The sequence below is a fragment of the Phaethon aethereus genome (assembly GCF_964289735.1).
Source record: "Phaethon aethereus genome assembly, chromosome: Z".
NCBI classification, from domain to species: Eukaryota; Metazoa; Chordata; class Aves; order Phaethontiformes; family Phaethontidae; genus Phaethon; species Phaethon aethereus.
The window spans coordinates 88,306,816-88,327,533 of record NC_138577.1 but is presented as its reverse complement, the minus strand read 5'-3'; the positions used below and the strand labels follow the sequence as shown (position 1 = coordinate 88,327,533).

At 35.9% G+C, this 20,718-nt stretch overlaps 1 protein-coding gene across 1 annotated transcript in view; it reads left to right on the top strand.

The window, feature by feature from the left end:
* Positions 1-20,718, top strand: part of KIAA0825 — a gene marked incomplete at its 3' end in the record, with an annotated part of 225,582 nt that overhangs the window by 110,001 nt on the left and 94,863 nt on the right. The gene's annotated exons all lie outside the window — the stretch shown is intronic.

Here is a 20,718-nt window from a genome sequence, read left to right as displayed (position 1 = left end):
TATAGCATAGAACTTAAACCTGTTTATTCAAGTTGCAATGAATCTTAAATTCAATCAGGCTCATGACAAGTGTAGCAAAAAAGAAAAAGTGTTTCTTTAATTGTTTTTAACTAATGGAACTTATTTTAATATTTTTTAACTCTTTTTTTACTTGTAAAATGTAACTGCTTAATTGAGAAGAAGATACATTAAATGCTGAATTGATACTTGTTAAATTCAGAAATAGCAATTTGTTAAATTCAAAAAATTATAGGTGGAAAAAATAGGTATTTTTCTAAAACATTTGGCACTTATGTTCTTGTGAAAACTGGAAAACTTACATGTTGCAAACTAAGAAGTTAACATTCCCTTCTTAATTTTGAATCCTCCTGATGATATCTAATATGGTCATATCACTCAGCTTTTAAATTGAACTGTTTATTTAGAAAGTGGAATGACAATTTCAAAAGCTTGTGAATTTGCATGTAAAAGTTTTTATGTTTTTTATGGTGTTTTCTCCATTTATCGCTGGCAGTTAGTCTTAAACATTTAATTCTTCCTTCATTTCATATATTAAATATTTGTACAGTCTATTCTACTCTTATTTTTTACTTTTGCTATGATTAATTCTTTCCCCATCCAAATTATTGTTTTCCAAGATTTCAATGCTTTTTTTTTTTGTGCAATTGCTGGTAAAAATGTGCCATTTAGTTCTCCTCTTGATGTCCTCTGTTACCCACTACCAGACAGAACATGGGATTTCTTGGACTTTTTGGTCTGTGCCAGTAGTGTCATTTTTATGTTAAATGGCAGAGACAATTCAGTATTAATTTTTTTTCCTTTGATAGTTCTCCTGCTGATTGCTAACACTTGTCCTTCATTAAAAATGAAGTAGTTTGCCCTTTTAAAAGAGATTCTAATAGAAAATCTTAGACTCAAGCTGGTTCTTGAACTTCCCTTCATGTTGATGTCATCAATACGAGCCAAAGGGAGCAGAGAGGACTGCTGTGACTTGCAGACGGAACATTTTCTGTGGGCATTTCATCTTCTCTGATATCTTGAAACACATTACATTTTTCGTTTGATTTCTTTATAGAGTTTAGATAGAAGTCATGTATATGCCTTCTCTGTCCTTCTCTGTATTTCACACCATTGTCATATCATCTATTGTTGCTTTTTTTTATTTAATAAGTGCCATAATTGTTGTCATCCTTCCTAATTTGAAAATGTCTCCATTCATTGCCCTTCTACATGATATGGAAATTCTCATCTAGAAGTGACATTATGCAAGCCACTAATGATTAGCTCATGGATTTATTATTTAAACCACTCTTCTCTACAGACCAACAGATCGTTTAAACCCATTGTGATCATTAAGTAGAATTGCTAATCCAGTATCTGCCATAGCGACCAGCATCCCCAGCACAGCTTTTCTTCACATGACTTAATTTTTAGCATAGCTGAAGTATGTCTCATGTTTTCCAGCCGGCTAGGCCAGTTCTAGCTGGTCTCGTGGCTACTCAAGTAAGCTTTGCAATGACTTCGTTGAGCCCTATCTTTAGATGATTCTTCATGCTCCTTCCTAAAACTGCATAAATCTCAGCCTTAGTTGTGCTCAGGAGTCAAGGTTCAAGGTGTGAGATTACTTTGACCTCCTGTTTATGGTGGATCCATTCTGTTTCTCCTGCGTGCTTCCTGGTAAAAGTTAAACAAAACTAAGGGCAGTACCTGAAAAGAGTCAGAACTATCAGTTTATAAAGTGGAGTGCCATAATACTTTGCTCCTTTTCTTAACAAATGCTAAAGCTTTCCCTCTGTGCAGGCAAAAATATTTTTACCTGTTCACAGTGATATTGGAGTCCATTTCGGGCTTTTATATTTAAAGAGAAATACTTATTTCACTTCATATCCAAAAGACAGTATGTTCTGCTTTCTCTTTAGTGAGGGGAAAAAAGTAAAAATGCTTAGGGGACTGATTTACAAGGGAAATGCTCCCCTAACCTATTTAATGACTAAGTTAGGTGGGAGGGGGTTATGGGAGCATTGTCCCAGAGCCAGCAAGTGGTAGCCAAATTAATTGATTGGTGGTTAGGGGAAAGTAAAAGGCTTTTAGGACTGGTTAAAAAATGAATAAATTGTTGTGTACTACTCATTGTTAGCTCCACATGAGCATGTGAATCTAATCCATGCATTCCTCTGATTATCAAAGTAAAAATGTTTAGTAAATTTATCAAATGGAAGATGTGAATGGTTAATGATATTCTTTCATTTCACAGTTATCAAATATAGAATGCTATCAGGAAAAGTCTATTAAAGTTGAGCACTAAGCAGTAACATAGAAAACTTAATGTTCATCCCTATTTACAGTTCATACCTTTAGAAACTGTAAAGAAATTTTCCTTATAGGAAGAAAAGGGATATATAGGTGGATTCCTTTCCTTTCTAGTTTTACTTCTGATTCTTTCTTTTCTTTTTTCTTACATGTATGTACTTTGAGCTGCAAGAATAAAAATTAAAAGATACTTTTAAATTATACTTGAAATAATATTTTTTAACAATAAGCCTATTAACATTCGGCTAATTTATAGTACTTGATTTACCCAAGTTTTAAAAAATGTTCTGCATATACAGATACATACTGCTTTTTTAAATCTTGGCACTCACTTGTACATCCTTAGATATTTCAGTACCAAATGGGAATTCATTACCTCTAATGCATATATTAACACAAGAAGACCATGTGCTTTTAGTTACTGTTTAATTCACGTGTATATCAACTTTTAATCACTGTCCTGCTCATAAAGAAAAAAATGTTATTGTCTGGCTAAATCAGCATGTTGAAGCTGTTTCTGCAGTTTATTGTGTCAACTATGATCTCTTCTTTTTAACTGTCTGGCCACTACCTCTGTGCATATTATCACATTCGAAAATACTTTGCTGACTGTGATGAGTTGACCCTGGCCAGCAGCTAAGTGTCCAAATAGCTGGTTGGTCACTCCCCCACACTGGAATAGGAGAGATAGCTGGAAGAGCAAAGGTGAGAAAATTCATGGGTTCAGATAAAGACAATTTAATAAGTGAAGCAAAGCAGCACACACCAGTAAAGCAAAATAAGGAATCCGTTCACTGCTTCCCATCTGCAGGCAGATGTCCAGCCGCTTCCTGGAAAGCAGGGCTCCATCACGTGCGGCGGTTACTTGGGAAGGCAAACAACATCACTCCGAACATCCCCCCTTCCTCCTCCTTGCCCCGGCTTTTATTGCCGAGCATGACATTTACGTGGCGTGGGATATCCCTTTGGTCATCTTGGGTCAGCTGTCCCAGCTGTGCCCCCTCCCAGCTTCTTGCACACACCCAGCCCACTTGGAGAGAAGAGGCCTTGGTGCTGTGCAAGCACAGATCAGCAGTAGCCAAAAAGCTGGTGTGTTGTCAACACTGAGGCACAAACCCATAGCACAGTACCGTACATTACCCTTTGTGTTTACGTACTCTCCTTTATATTGATAAATTAGCTAAATACATTCTGATCATTTATTTGCGGAGAAGTATCTCAGTAACTTCTACATAGTTATAAGATACAAATATTTTGTGGGGTTTTTGAGATGTGACCTTCCTTCTGCAGTTCTACAGGACATTCAGGTGCATTAAATACGTTGCTATAGAGAATAACTACATTCTACTCAGCATAATTATGAGAAACAACTGAGACATTTTTGTAAGATGTGAAGCCATTCTCCAATATTGCAGTAATTTGCTGTTCTGAGGAGCAGCCAGGATTCCCTCCTCTGCCCTTAGCGAAGTTTCATGGAGCACTGGTGGCACTGCAGGCCAGTTAGTAGTGATTTGGTTGGAACAACGTGGGTACGCTTGTGAGCAGGAGCACTCTGGGAGCTACAGGAACAGACAGAACTCGTGACTGGCAAAGCCAACAACAGTCAAGTACAAGATCTTGAGAATAGGATGCGTAACAACTTAATAACTGAGAGGGGAATATGTTGGTTTACCATAAATGCATCAGGTAAGAAAGAGTACTAAGTTAGAAAAATTATACAAGTTAAAACCAATATTTGTTCAAGTGGAAAACAACTGCCATAAAAAAGGTCTAGACTGGGAATTAGAGGATGATTTCCAACAGATAAACCAGTGTAGCTCAGGAAAAGTTTTACACAAAGTGTTTGCACAGTTATATGAGTATAAGTAGTTTTAGGTTGAAAAAGGATAGACCAAGTGGTCTACTTCCAGTCATGTGTTCCTTTGATAAGTATTCTCAGCTGCACAGCAGCTTCTCAAAGCAGAGTAGAAAACCTGGAATTGTTTGGGTATTGGCTTTAAGGAAACTATAAAAAACTAGTAAGTTTGTTTTCTACTGAAACTGGATAAAATATGTAGGCTTCTAGTAATGTTTGCTGCAATATATGCACAAAGTTTCACTTTCTTAGGACTCCAGAATTTTTCTTAACATAGTCCAGACAGCATTCTGTCTGACAAACTGCTGGGCTGTTTGCAAGCAAAACCGTGTTTTAGGCAAGTAAAGATCCTTGGCAGGAGGGTGCTGCCCAAAGGTTAAGAGATCCCTTTATGCTGTGGAAGCTGATCTTGTACCTAGTGTTTCTTTTTTTTTAAATCCTTTTGGCTGTATTGGGTGAGGACTGTCTCCTTGCCTTTTGCAAATAAATTTGTTAATGTAGTTGTGGGGTTTGTTCCCCACATAAGAGTTAGGTGAAAAAAAATTATATGTTTTGCCATTGATTACGCCTAATAAAACTGAAATTAAGTAAAAAATTCTTGTTTAGAATTTTGAATGATTGTAGGGCAAAATCGGCATAGCTCTTGTATATTCTAGTGGCTGCACAGACACCATCTGTTGAGAATGGTAGCCATATGGTGAACTATTTATAGAAAATGTTTATATTCATTGTGTTGTTGATTATCTAGATATCCAGAAAATGCTCTTTTAAAATCCAGTTTATCAACACATGGAAAAATGTATTACGTAGTTTTGAAATTGAAAAGGTTGTCAGCAAACTGCATGTGCTTTGTTGTCTGTGAAAGGTTTTTTATGCAACTCTATAAAAGCCTGAGTCTGACAAATGAGTGAAAATACCCAGGGTATGAAAAGGTAGGAAGTTCTCTAACAGCTTTCTTCGTAGAAGAAACAAATGGTGGAAGAGCGGCTACTGGCATGATGCCAAGACAGAGACCATATCTGCATGGCAGAGGATGCCATTGTTATGTCTAGTTTACTTTTGGATGTGTTAGTCAGTCCTTCTTCTAAACTGCAGATGCTACAAGACCTTTTGTATCCAAATTGCTGGGTATTGGAAATCCAGCTACAGGTCAGCTACTAATGATGTGTTGTGGAAGAACTGGGATGCCATTAATATTGCAGTAATCACCACCTGCTTGGTGAGATTATAATGGATGCATTTATAATGCATGTGAGAGCAGGCTTTCTCAAATGCATGGGAGGCTATGAAAGACAGTATCCCATTGTTCCTGTATCAAAAGAATCAGGTGAAAGGTATTAATCCATTATTGCAGGTCTCTTGGTTGATCACAAAGTCAAGTTTAGTCCCTAGTGCTGGATGTACCAAAAAAAAGCCACTGGGATTTTGAGAAAAATCTGATTTTGACCTCCCTGGATAAGCAAGGACCCTTTTCCATAAGTGAGTTGGTCAATAACCAGGTATCTGTCACATCTGTCAACATAGGGATTATCCTCTGTCTGCTTATCCTCTTCTGACATAGCTAATGAAACTGTAGCCTGACCTTAAAGGATCTGTCAGAGTAGGCTTATTCCCTGCCTGGCAGTTTTAAAGCATTGGTGGCAGAATGTAGATCGGTAAGCAAGAGGGAAGATGGTACTACACACTGTTTGAATGCCCCTCCAGCCTCTATTATGTGTACAGTTGTAGCATGAATTTCACAAGTAAGTGAGGCTAAAGGTGAGACTTCCCGCAAGCAGCACACTTTAAGACTCTTCTGGTTGTTAGCAATCTCTCCTGCAGACATGTTGATGAATAAAACAATATTCTCCAACAAAAGATGCTAAAAAGGAAGGGACTGCCATATTCCAGTTAACCTTAGTTAACGTGAGCTCCTCTAATACTTGGAACTCCTTTAATGATGAAGCCTCTGCCTACTAGGATATGGAAATGTGTACTTACCAGCTCTCCTTGAAGTAACAACTACAAAATTGCTTAAATAAGGTTTCATTCCAACTTGATGCTATTTCTGTTGCTCAAACCCAGCCTCTAGAAAAAGTAAAAAAAAAAATAAAAAAATAGTATTGGCAATACATATTTTGCATTCAGAGGGTATTAAGCACAGTTTACTAGCTAGAACATAGGCCTGTGAGCTAAATCCCATTCTTCTAATAATGTCTCACCGTATCTTGGTTTCCCCATTTAAAATTAGGTAACATTTGTCCACATTTTTATGTCCTTTCATATGTTTTGATGGAAAAATGCTAAGTAAATGCAATGTGTTAGTGTTAATAATAGATATATGCATTTATTGTTAGGATTCACATTTCACTGGTTTCTTTAAAATTATAAATCTTTTCTTCAAAACTAGATTTTTTTGTATACTGTAACCACAAATCATTATTTAGAAGTGTGACACTTCAACACTTTATGTCACTATCTAATTAAGCTGGTGATTGGCATCCCATGACCTGGCTGACTTTCCTTAAAAACAGATGATCCCTTTCATCTGCAACTAATTTGCCTTCCTTTCAACTTTGTCTCGCGTCCTGTTGCTCACTAAGGATTCTTAAGTGGAGATAATCATGTTTGTCTTCTTAGCTGTTCTTTTCTTCTTCCTTTTGAGGCTTTCTGATCCAGGTTTTCATTCTTAGTAGATATGTAGTGATCATAACTGTGTACAAAAGCTCTAAATGTCTATTAATACATGCAGAGTACTGACTACCCTAACTGTACACACTGGCTTAGCTACTCTTCTCATCTATAGGCTTTCTTGCTACACCTACAGAGGAGGAGGCCACACGGCTGACAAGCCAAAGGTCTGTCCTGCCCACCAACCTGTTGTTTCTTCCTTCTGCCTCTTTTAGATAAGGGATTTTCAGCAAAGTGCTAGTAATGCAGAGTAATTCCATTTCCATACAAAGATCTCAATTTCTTTGCAAGCTGTAATGAGTTGAGACATGCAAATCCCCTGTAAGGTAAAGGGGGAAATTATTAATATCAAAGTTAAACAGATGGAAAATCTGGTCCTGCAAGTCACCTTTAAGGTTTCTTCTACATTGCAAAATTAGTCTGTAGCGAAGCCAAGAGTAGAACCTAGCTGTGTTGACTAAATGTTAAGATACAAAGCCACCATATAGTAGCTGATCTGTGGGAACTGTTGACGTGCACAGTCCTAAGCGGCAATGAAGGGGAGGTGGCTCAGCTTTAGTTATACTTAATTGCTTAGCTAATTTGAGTTACTGTGCAGTCTTAGGAAGTGGTAGGCCCATTAGTTTTTGTCTGAAGGAGATACAGAACAACTGTATGCTTTCTCCTGACCCTGAAACATTTGCTGTTGCTACCGCAAGGCAAGTAGTAAGAAGTGGTGGCTGCTGCTGTGCAGCAGATTGCAGACCTTCATAGCTGTAACCACTCTTTCTCAGAGCTATAGCTTTCCTACAGATTATTGGCTTTTTCACATGGCCCTCCTGGATGAACTTCCTCTGTCCTGCCAGGCTTACCCTGATTCAACAGCTAATTGCTTAAGAAAGGATGGTAAGTCCCAAAGATCTTACTGCCTCTTCCCCAGGCCCAGTTATCGAAGTCAAACTGGCCTTGGAAGTTGTACAGTCAAAACAGTTTTGAAGATACAGTAGAGTTGGGCAGTTTCATGTGTGCTCTTAATAGGTTCTGTGATGTGAGCAGTCAGTTTACAATCTTAATAGACACTGTGATTTGGAGGTTTCTGATACTGACTAATAAACTGGCCCAGAAAAAAGGTTTGTTCGTTGTTTGTTTTTCTCTGTTGTAAAGTTCTTTCTGGGATCTAAGAGGAAAACTTAGTCTTTGTGAAGAGTGGGAAACCATTATGCATCCTGCATCATGTAGCAAAAAGGCAATTCAGAATTTTCATTCTAATAGTTGACACTGGAAAATGTCATTGAAGAAAGCTTTTTTTTTTTTAATGTTCGTCTTTAGATTGACAGGTTATGACAAAACTGCATTCATGTTGCTTGAATACATCTTTTGTCTAGTTTTACATGCTTTTTGACTTGTCTGGGAAATGACATATTGAGGTTTTCATTAGCCCTAACCAGGTGTGATTTTCTTTATGGAAGATACCTTGGTAGGACTACAGTTGAAGGCGAATAAACCAATGAAGCTTAGAAAGGCCACGGCCCTTCTTCAGATGGTAGCGATGAATTGAAAGACTCATTAATCAACAACCAAGTCACAGGTGTGATGGCTTTCCTGCAAGCTGCCAACAGACTGTGAAAGTCATATCCAACACATGAAACTGTTAAACTAGACACATCTATAAACATTCTTAAACTTTTGTCTTTCCATTTTACTTAAAAAACACAATCCTGGAATGTTTTTGTTACTGATTTTTTTTTTTTTTTTTACAAAAACATTTGTTTGTTTTACCAAGGAATAGTATTTGGTTCAGGAAACAAAAGAAAAACCTGATACTGTTGTCATCTTTTGCTAATACAATAACAGGTTCATTTAAGTGGACACAGAGTTTTGATCACTGTAAGTGTAAATAGTTTTAATATTATAAATTTTTATAATATTATGTACACGTGTGTACAAAAGCTTTAACAAAAAATGAATACAGGGGGTTTCTGTATATCAATGAATGGTCATTTTATTCATGATTTTCCAGCCCTTTCCTCTAGTACAAAAATTATCTGTAACAAAGATTCAGTTATGCTGTCGTGCTGCAATGTAGACAGAAACTCATAAAACGTTTAAACTTAAATGATTTAAAAGGTTTTATTATTTAATCAATGTGCACTGGATTTTTCACCTGCACTGATGGGAAAAACCCATAATAAGAAGCGAAAGAATGAAATCTCCATACAATTTTTCCACATCATTCTTCCTTAAACTCTGTGGATCCCCTGGAATGAAGGAGAATCTAGTCAGAGGTCTTATACATCCCCATTAATTTTTTTCCCCCAGATTATCCTTAAATTGATATACTCCCTGTAGGTAAAAATTAATTTTACTCTGTCAAAGAGCAATGAATATGAATTTGCTTGGATTTTTGTATTTGCTAATTCCTTGGTCTCCCTAGTTCTCATCTTTTTCCAAATATGGATGCTCAAAATAAAAACAAGTTGTCTTTAAAATCTGCAGCAGATGAGAACAGTGTCCCATCTTTATCTGGGGTGAGGTATTTCTTTATCAAAGTAGTCTGATCTTCTGTTTCCCTCTTTAGCACACCTGTCTTAGTTTTGAATTTCGTATCTAGAAATGAATATTAATTTGCAACCTGTATTCTCTACTTCTTTATGCCTGGATTGCCAGTTGCAAAGTTATTTTGGTCTCATTCAATTTAAATCAATGGAACTATATATAAGTGTAATGCCTGCTGGCTCAGCAATGTTGTAATGCACACAAAAGGCAAGGAAGCTATGGTGCTGCATTTATAGAGTAATAAGGTATTACAATAGTGCCATATCTAAAGTGATACCTGCTTTGCCTTTACAAGGCTCTGTAAGCAGGTATTTGAATATACCTGTCTTTAAGATATATCTGTAACAGATTTTATCTGATTACTCAGTGTAATGCTACTTCTTGTTATTGGAGGGCTTGTTAAAGTATATACAGCTGTCATGTCATGTCACCCATTTTAGAAAGAACTGTTGTAATTTCATTTTGATGGCAGTGTACTTTAAAACAGATTTTACTATTGGGATCAGGGAGAATTGTATTTTGTTTCAAGTTTGACCACAGATTATTCCCTATATTTTTGCCCATTAACTTTCTGTTGTTGCTTTAACTCGGTAATTAAAAACCCCCGCAAAAAAAAACACCCTCTAGAAGAATACAGAAATTATCCCTTTAATTGTACTAATAAAGACTGTGACAGCTGAATTTAAATACAAACCAAACTCTTCCCACTAAAGTGTTAATGAAATTAACAATAAAAAAGTGTAATGATTTCTCTTGGGATAATTACATGGGTAATTTAACAGCACATTTGGATAAAAACTGAAAGCATTTATATGATATATAGTTAAACCTCTGTAAATGGTATATAGAAAATCAAACGCTTTCTTATTGTCTTTCAAGTACAAAAGAAATCTTTAAAAATGTTAAATAGTTGCTCCTCTTAAAAAGTAAATTTATCTTTAATTTCTCTCATATTTTCAACATTGCGCTATTTATTGTTTCATATGGAGTGACTGTCAGATCATGCTGTAGAAATAGTATTTAATGTACCTACTAGTCTCAAAGTGAATGCATAGACATTTGGGTGTTCTCTTGCATAGCTCAGTGGAAAAATGGTTGTTGCGTGAGAAATTTTGATACAATTTTTCAGAATTGTAACAATAAAAAAGAATGATATTTGAATAGTAAATTCATTAATTTGGACAAGAAATATGAGATAGTGACCTTACAGGCATTCTCTTTCCAAAGAAATAAGCCACAACTTCAAATGTGAGCTGACCTTCCATTAATATAGGAATATAGTATTAAAGATTTTTGGTACCTCATTGAGTCTTTGTGTGCTAGTCATCAGATGCTGTGATTGCCCCATGTACAGAAATCAAGCCAATCTAGTAGATGTTCCTTAATTCAGTTTTGGGTTTTTTTTAAATTGAGAAAAGAGATTCTTCCCCAGCATGTCTCTGGGGAAGTAATTGAAGTAACTGCAATTCACAGAGGGAAAGGTGCTTCTCCAGTGGGCCAACCACAGGTTATTTACTACTTTCATTAGGTCTTAGTCAGCACCTTAAACTCATCTGAAGACCAAGGGGCTTTCATGATGATCACAGAACATCTGATAAGCGTATACTCTGTTCGTTAAGTGAATTGATGCTTGCTGCAAGTGTCATTTTTCTAGTTGTTTTATAGCCACAAGCTGAAACATGTTCACCAGCTCTCTCCTTCCAGAAGCCCTGAATGCAATAGAAACAAGCAGAAGATCCTTATTAAGAATAAATCATACATATGGCTCGGGCTCAGGCCAGGCTCATTTTTTTAGATCTATCCGCATCTCTACTCAACTTTAATTGAAGCATCAACCTATATTAAGCATAGACAAGCAACAGACACGTGATCAATATGTCATGTTCAAATGAACACGTTTCAAATATGTTCAAATATAAATAGCCAGTGCCAAGAACAACCCTCTCTCTCTCTCTCCCCTTTCTAATAACATCCTAAAAAATTCTCTGTGTGTCTTGAAGATTAGCAATAACAGAATGGCATTTTATGGGATTCCAAAAATGAGACCTCTCCAGGAAAAGTAATTACAATTACTATCAGACACTGAAATAATAAGCACACTCTCAATATTGGATATATTGGATATATTAGACTTACAGAGAACTGTTCTATTCACTTTTGCCAATATCTGCAAACAGCCTAACAGTATCTCAAGGAGTGAATGTAGGTGACAGATACAGCAGCATTTCCCTTGACACTTGTTTTCTGGGTGTCATAAAGGGATCATTGACCTCTGTCTACCTAAACTTCAACCTAAAATTGTCATAGATCAAGGTGATCTATGACATTCAGATATTTTTAAGTTAGGCTTAAAGATTGTTCTCCAATATCATGCCTGAAACAGAATGGTTTGATGCTAACCAATCTGAGTTAACCAGCTTCAGGCTGTAACTTTCTGAGCAAGAAAGATCCAGTGATAGTCAGCTGGCAAAGGGTACTGCTTTTCTCTCTTACCTTTCCACCAAGAAAAGTAGTGGGCCTAGAAACAAGGTTTCTGGGATGAGGCTTTCATAGTTTGCATAGTGTCTTCATTCTTGCTAAACATTTCTGGTAGGAAATTAAGAGATTCTGAGGTCTTAAGACCATGCTTTCATTTGGTTTGCAGCAACATAAAGGAGTTACTCTAATGCTTTTAGAAGTGTAAATGCTGTCAATTTGTTGTTTACTTTATTGATACTTAAATCACAGAATCACTAGGTTGGAAAGGACCTTCAAGATCATCAAGTCCAACCATTAATCCAGAACCACCATGTCCCCTAAACCATGTCCTGAAGTGCCACATCCACACGTTTTTTGAACACTTCCAGAGATGGCGACTCCACCACCTCCCTGGGCAGCCTGTTCCAATGCCTGACCACCCTCTCAGTGAAGAAATTTTTCCTAATATCCAATCTAAACCTCCCCTGGCGCAACTTGAGGCCATTTGCTCTTGTCCTATCACTAGTTACTTGGGAGAAGAGACCAACACCCTCGTCGCCACAACCCCCTTTCAGGTAGTTGTAGAGAGCGATAAGGTCTCCTCTCAGCCTCCTCTTCTCCAGCCTAAACAACCCCAGTTCCCTCAGCCGTTCCTCAGAAGACTTGTGCTCCAGACCCCTCACCAGCTTCGTTGCCCTTCTCTGGACACACTCCAGCACCTCAACATCCTTCTTGTAGTGAGGGGCCCAACTCTGAACACAGGATTCAAGGTGCGGCCTCACCAGTGCCGAGTCCAGGGGCACGATCCCTGCCCTGCTCCTGCTGGCCACACTAGTGCTGATACAGGCCAGGACGCTGTTGGCCTTCTTGGCCACCTGGGCACACTGCCAGCTCATGTTCAGCCGGCTGTCAACCAGCACCCCCAGGGCCCTTTCCGCCGGGCAGCTCTCCAGCCACTCCTCCCCAAGCCTGTAGCGTTGCATGGGGTTGTTGTGGCCGAGGTGCAGGACCCTGCACTTGGCCTTATTAAGCCTCATACAGTTGACCTCTGCCCATCGATCCAGCCTGTCCAGATCCCTCTGCAGAGCCCTCCTACCCGCCAGCAGATCAACACTCCCACCCAACTTGGTGCCTCTGCACACTTACTGAGGGAGCACTCGATCCTCTCATCCAGGTCATCGATGAAGATATTGAACAAGATCGGCCCCAGAACCGAGCCCTGGGGAACACCGCTTGTGACCGGCCACCAGCAGGATTTAACACCATTCACCACAACTCTCTGGGCTCGACCATCCAGCCAGTTCCTCACCCAGCGAAGAGTAAACCTGTCTAAGCCATGAGCCGCCAGTTTCTCCAGGAGAATGCTGTGGGAGACGCTGCCAAAGGCTTTACTAAAATCCAGGTAGACAACATCCACAGTCTGTCCCTCATCCACTAGGCAAGTCACCTGGTCATAGAAGGAAAATCAGTGAGAATTGAGTTTCCTTTGCAGAAACTATGCTCCTTATACCATGATCTCTTAATTCTTCCATCTATTTATTTTACTTGTTTTGGAAGTGGTATTCCAGCCTAATGAAAAAACAAAACAAAACAGAAAACTCCAACATTTCTTATGTCAAAAGAAATCAATCTTATTATTCTTTGTACCTCTAAGAATTATTTTGTTCTTGCAATTCACAGAAACTCATGTGTGTTCCCTTTGGCCTTGATAAATTGCTACTTTTTTAGGTTTTAGGTTTAAGGTCTTCTGGCTTTCAGTCTTGTAATGGTATCTAATACATATCATTTACTGAAATTAAGAGTGATACATTTTTTCCTCCCACAGAATATAGAATTGCATTATAGTACAATCCCCGTTTCTTAATTCTCAGCTGTTTTAATTTTTATTTCAGCTGCTTGTATTTAATTAGGTTATATTAACAACTTTTCCTTTTCTTTGCTGTGCAACCAATTCTTCTCCAAAATAATCCCTGAAAGTGTTGAAATTGTATTTCCAAACTATTTACCACTATATTATTGGACCATTTTATATGAAAACACCTGAAATCATTCTAACTAGCATTTTCATTGACTTTGTCTTCCTGGCCTGATTCTTTTAGATAATCAGTATCCTTCTTGGTAAATCTGTATTTGGCATGATAGTTCTAAGAAACACATGTGTATTCCAGAGTTCATAACCATAAAACCAGTCCATATAGTTTTAACTAGAATGGTTTTCCATTTGTGAAATTTGTTAGGTTTGTTACTGTGTGTTCGCCTTTTCAACATAATTAGTCCGTTCTATGTAGTTTATAGGTGAGTATTATGTCTCCCCAAAATATGAGCCATTCCATTATGATTCTGTAGTATCTTTTATATGTGGGGAGGGGGTGAGGTGGAGTGTCTCTTTTTTTCTTCTCTGAGTATGTATAGAAGTTTGTTGAATATGGAGAGATGTCTGCTTCGTTTTTCAGTTCTATTTTTATGTTACTCCTGAATTTCACACTGCTGACTCCACAGCTCCTACCAATCCTTAATGTATTTCTCTTCTTTCCATGTTAACAGTCTCATGTACAGTGATTAGGAGAGAACTGTTTCTTTTCGTGATGGCCTTTTCATGACATTTTCTACTGTGTTTTCTTAACTTTGTCAAATTCAGCTTTCTCATTTTAAAGTATCTTTGCTGTTACATGCAGAATTTTCCTACATGGGGATTAAAGACTGATTAATCTTTTTATTCCATACTAAAACATAATCCAGAAACAGCTTATTTATATCCTTAATCTAATGAGTTGTCTCTGTGAATTCAATACAATAACTGGAATTCAACATGTTAGACTAGATTGCATGTTTGCAGTTCTGTGACTTGGGAAGGAAACTACTTGGAATTAGTGTTTCTTTGGCCATCTATTTGTCCTGTGGTTGCGTATCTGTGGTGTGCGAACAGCCATTTGCCTGCCCCATAGTATGTGGTCTGTATCGTGTCCATATAACTACACTAACAATACAGGCTATAGAAATTGTAATTGAAAGTTGAATTATAGCTTTTATGGGGGCCTGATAGGTATTCTGAGGGTGTGGTACCCTTTTGTTCTTTAAAATAAGACAATAGTGAACTATACCATTAGACTGTTAGAGCAGTTTTGAGAAATTATTTTTTTTCAATTTGATTCACTTATGATTTCTTAGAAATTATTCTTGAATGTCAGTAACACATGCTACATATCTGTTCATATGAGGCCAAACGTATGTCCAGACAATATACTGTGTTACTAGTTTCAGAACAGGAAAGTATTTAAATGAGTATTTACCATGAGGTGGCAAAATAGAATTTAAAGAAGTGATGCTTTATATCTCAAGGAATGTATTTTGAAGTGCTTTATTTTAATCTGAAGAAAATACTCTGTTGATTTTTTCTTTTTTTTTCCCCTAAAAAAAATTGCAACATTTAGTAATACACATTTAATCTTTCATTTATTGTATTCATCTATTGTTTTGGAATGCTAATTGTTAGAACAAGTGAAACGTAGAGTTTAAACAACATACTAGTTCTTCCCGCTGGGCTAAGAATTAGCAAAGTCATGGTTTCACAAAATTGATGTCAAATATTCCTGTGGTTAATGTAATAAAGAAATTAGAATGAGTTTTTCCTACTGCACTGAAATAGCTTAGGAAGAGGGATGAAGAAAGGAAGATAATTTTTCTTATATTTTTCTTATAGTTTATTGAAATGATAAATAATAAGACTGAAGTGTGTAGAACAAGCTTTGGTATAACTGATTTAATTTTAAAAGAGCTGGGGAGTGCACACCCTGTGAACTCAGTGGTTTTTTCTTTAATGGCATTTTCTCAGCATCTGATAATAACATAAAAATAAAGCTTTTATATCTTCTGAAACAGACTTGTCAAGTTCTCAGCGGCGTCTCGTAATTGTGAAAACTAAAGGTATGCTTTAACTCTCCTCTGTTAAGCATCTATATCGAGGTCTTTGCATGCTTATTTTTCTCTATAGTTTTATATGTGTGGGAGAACTTGATCAGTGTCCTTTTTATATTCAAAATGAGCCAGCTTCTGTCTCAAAAGTGTCTTATTGTCATGATGTCACTGCATCTCAAGATTTGTGACCTTTTGCTCCATATGGATTCATGGTAGACCTCGTTGTGTTTTTGCAGACTAGATTGCTTTTGTCCCCCCGCTAGGGGGTATCAAAGCCTTTTGGACTAAAGTTTTACATACTGGTAGGTTTGCAAATAAATAAATAAATTGAATAAAAATAATATACTAAATACCCAACAACAACTGAAAGCACCCAACAAAGAAACAAACCTGAAGTTTATGTATGATAAGGACCGCCAGATGTCGCAAAGGCATCATTGATGAAGTGTTTTTTTATCCAAAATGTGGCACTTCTATGAGGAATACTAGTATTGTCTTTGAGAGTTGCAGAGGCCATAACAGGTCAGTGAAATGTCCTTCAAACATTTGATTTTTACATTTGAGAATAGGCCAAGATGAAAAGATAACCACATATGTGACATTGACGTTACTACCATTTAGACAACCGATGCAATTGCCTTAGTCAGTAGGATCAATCAGACCTTTATTACTTTGAAAACCACATAAAAGATTTAGTTTTGTTTTTTTGCTTATAAAAATGAAGGTTCTGAACCTCATCAGATCACAAACTTATAAAAGTAAAAATATTATAATATGTATATACTTTTATTTTCTCCTTGTTCTTTTAAAAGTTGAATAATATAAAAAAAAAAATTAGAAAGAATAACAAGTAGCCTTGAAAAAATTTGAGTTGAGTGGAACAGTATGCATAAATTGTCAGTTTAACAAGTAGAACTTGGAAACAACTATTTGATGATTGATTTTTTATTGAGACAGAATGAGAATGATAGTGGATAAAGTGATTTTCCTTACTGAGGGAAAATATAGTGTTTTTCAACATGTCTTCAGCATGAATGGAAGCCCTGTCAAAAAAACTGAGCAACACATAATATCTTTTAAAAGGTAAATTAACATAAGTATATCACTTAGTTTATGGATCAAATTTTACACTTGTCAGTTTTATTCATAATGTCATAAAGTTTATATTGTAAAGATAGTGTTACTACCTTTGTTATGTCCTGGAAAAGCTTAATATTAAACTGAGTTCATTGTAGAATTTAAAGTATATTCAGCTGAAGAAATGCCAGTGCAGAAAATTAAGTCCAAAATATGTATTCATGTGCGGATCTTAGTGAAATCCCTAGTAATTTTAAGTACTTGAAATACATTATTCAACAAGTAACCTGCTGTATGCTTGCGTTTAATGGGCTCTGCCTGAGTATACAGAACCTGTCAAGATAAAATATGGAACATGCATCATTCTAATTCAATTATGATTATTCTTAAAAAATAAAATAAATGTCTGTCCATGTGTGTTTGTGTTTTATGTGGAAATGTCCAATCTTTATTGCTAAGATTGGATTTGAATTTGTACTGTATGATTTTTGCTAATTTATCTGTTGCTCAGGTATATGTGTATACACCACATATACACAAAACGTTTAAATATATAAATTATGTTTATTCAAATGTTGAAGATGTTCAAAATGTTAATTGAAATTATACTGAATGCATATATGTATACTTAACATATATTTCTGCTTCCTTGTGTTATAAATTAAAAAATTTAATTCATTATATAGTTATGCATATATGTATTTGCATAATGGTTATTATACAAGTTAAATAGGCCCTGGACTTTCCTCTAACTTCAAGTAAAATGCTTGTTGAGAATTGATGAGTGCAAGCAAGCATGCCTTTATCTCCGATTATGATTTTGATTGCATTTGTCTTTTGTAATTGTGATGTCAGTGGAGTTCTTAACTTAATAGGCAGTTCCTAACTCAATAGACATAGTTGTCTAATATTCCACACATATAAAATTCTTTAACTCTACCTTTGAAGTCTTTGTGTAGCAATTGAGGTTTGTTTTGGTCATGGGTTTTTGAACGGAGATAGATTTATATATGTGTGTGTTTGTGTACTCTGCTTTTGAGCTACATACATATGGAATACTTTGTGTTTTCTTCTAAGACTTTATGTATATTTAACCTTTAATTTAACTAGCAGGTTGTAAGATTTCCATAAAAAATAGATGAGCTTTGAACTCACTGAATGTTATTGGTGTAGCACAATCAATCATTTCTAAAGGTTAATGGTGTTAAAAACAATGAGAACATATGTCTTATTTTTAATACTGTTATATTAGTAAAATTATTTAGCACAGATAAAGAATTTGTATCCCATTCTTTGTGTTAAATCAGGATGTACGGTTTTGAATAGCAGATTATATGTTTTATTATTGAAGTTGAAGGGGGAAAAAGACAAATAAGAATTTATATAAACTTTTCACTATGTATAAGGTAATTGGTGATACAGCAGCTATGGCATCCTTCTAGAGCTAAGTTGATCTGGAATGTATTACAATTTTTTGAAATGGTTTTACTTTTCTCCATCCCGTTCTGCTATCTTTTAATAAAATATGACTTATATAGGTGTTATCCTAATTACATCATACACGCAATTCCTCAATGAAATAAAAAGTCAGTACTTGAATGACAGTGTGGCGGGGGGGGCGGGGGAGGGCACAGGATTTCAAATGGTAAAAACCTGCTGTGGTAACAAAGACTGAATCCATCCCTATGTTGCATAGCTTCCTGATCATATCTTTAAACCTGATAGTAACAAAGAATATTTATTTGTTGCCAAGCTATTGTAGGATTTATTTCTGAACTGAAATCCCAATTATCAAGAAAATTGCATCCTCTTTATCTTGCAGAAGGGTATACTGCATCACAGCATATTTGGTTATTTGGTACTATAATATTGTTACCTTGCTTGAAACACATGGTCCCTCTTGATATACAAGAAAAAAACTGAATCCATTTCAATAAATTAATAGGGATGAGAATCCCAATCCATCGTTCTTTTCAGAGGTTCACATACATTGTAATGAAATGCATTAGGAGTTTTCTTCACTTGAAATCCAAATGAGACCCATTTTGGCTCACACCCTTGACAGTCTCTTTTATAAGCACTGCTGTCTCCTGTTCATGTGTGGGCTTAGTAAAATGCTTCCTTTGTAAGATGCACAGAGACAATATAATGCCATGAAAGACGAAGGTGTCAAAACACAAAGTTAGAGGCAATCTAATCAATGCCTCCTGATTTAGCCTTTGAAGGCTCTCTTCATTAAAACTCTTTAATTGTGAGGCTTATCTTGAGGTAGAGCTGTTACTTAATATTTTTCAGTGTCATTCTTTGGACAGTCATTTGTACCTTTTAAACGTAATTTCAATATTCATTGTTTAGTAAATTGGATGCCTTGTTAGCAATAGTGGTGGTATGAATGACTTGCATTCAAGTGATTGAAGGTAATAGTGTATAAATGCTTGGTTCTCTTCCCCTGAAGTTTAATGTGTTTTATTTCTGTGTATGTCATTATAAAATATATGGTTTTCATTATGGGTCTTTTTATTTTTATGTATAGGAATGCAGGTTGGAATATTTTAAAATTATGAATAGAAAGACTTCTAACTGAATCTTTTTGAACTTTTAAAAATTTTCAGATTCAGTGCAAACATTATAAATTCTATGTAAGTAAGTGGTGAAGAATGTGATCTCAGATTAGATTATTCTAAATAACTTCTGAAAAGGTATGAGATAAAAAAGGTGGCACATAGGCCTTTTCTTCACAAATGTTCGTAAAGTTGGTAGTGGTTGCTAGAAAGCAACTTCTTGAAATTGGTTGAAAACAATGTGTGTCTGAAAGCACATAATTTGGAAAATACTTACTTGCCATCTGAAAACTGCCAACATAAAAATAAGGGAAATAAGTCATTGTTTTCTTGTGAGCCAAATGACGTATTTTGTTTTTTAAAAAGTTGCATGTATATTTAGTCCTGTATGTATATGGTGAATTGTGCTGTTGTACCATGTGCATATTAATGTAATGCATGTATGTGCTATGTCAGTAAACGCATTTTCATGTTACAGTATTTGCTTGTAGTCCTATTAAAATTTTGAAAGATGTACTGGAAAAAAACTTTGCATGTTTTTACAATCTCATAAAATCTACATCTATTTAATGTCTCAAATATCAGTAAAGCTAAAGCTAGCTGATATTTCGCTCATAATAATTAACAGTAAAAATAATTTTAACATTAAAAAAAGCAAAAAGATGAAGACTATAAAATTGATTTGCAGAAATCCTTGAAAATGGAAAAAAAATTGAGGCAACTTTGACCTGATTTTTAAATGACTAGTGTGGTGAGTACAGCTGCTCTAGCTTAGTAATTATTTGTGATAGGTTGTTTTTGAGTCCCATATGTATAGGAGCTCCAGGCCCAACTACCTCATTTGCTGGCACAAAAACAGATTCTTCCAGGTGCTGAAAATTAAATTTTAATATATTATTTAAATATTAAGAGAATTACAGTTTCAGTAATTTTACTGCTACAGCTGGAGTGCAAAGTGTGCCTATACACTATAGAGGTTGTTGCATAGCCTACCAGAATGAAAATTCCCATTAGCTTTAAATACTTTCAAGGAAGTAAATGTTTGATGTAAAGATAAAAACACATATTTGTTGTACAGTGTATTTTTAAAATACTGTGTGGATCTTGACCCATTTATAGACTAAGATTTTAAAATGTTACATTGCAACTTATATGAATTCACATTATAAAAGGGATAAAAGTTTAAGAAATAGTAAGTAAAAACTTAGTTACCCCGGTGCTGAGGGCTTGAGTAAGACAACAGTTCCAAAAAGCTGTGAAGCAGATGGTTAACCTAAAACATGTATTTAATTACATTGATACCAAGTTAATATATGTTCTGGATTAAAGTTCAGGCAT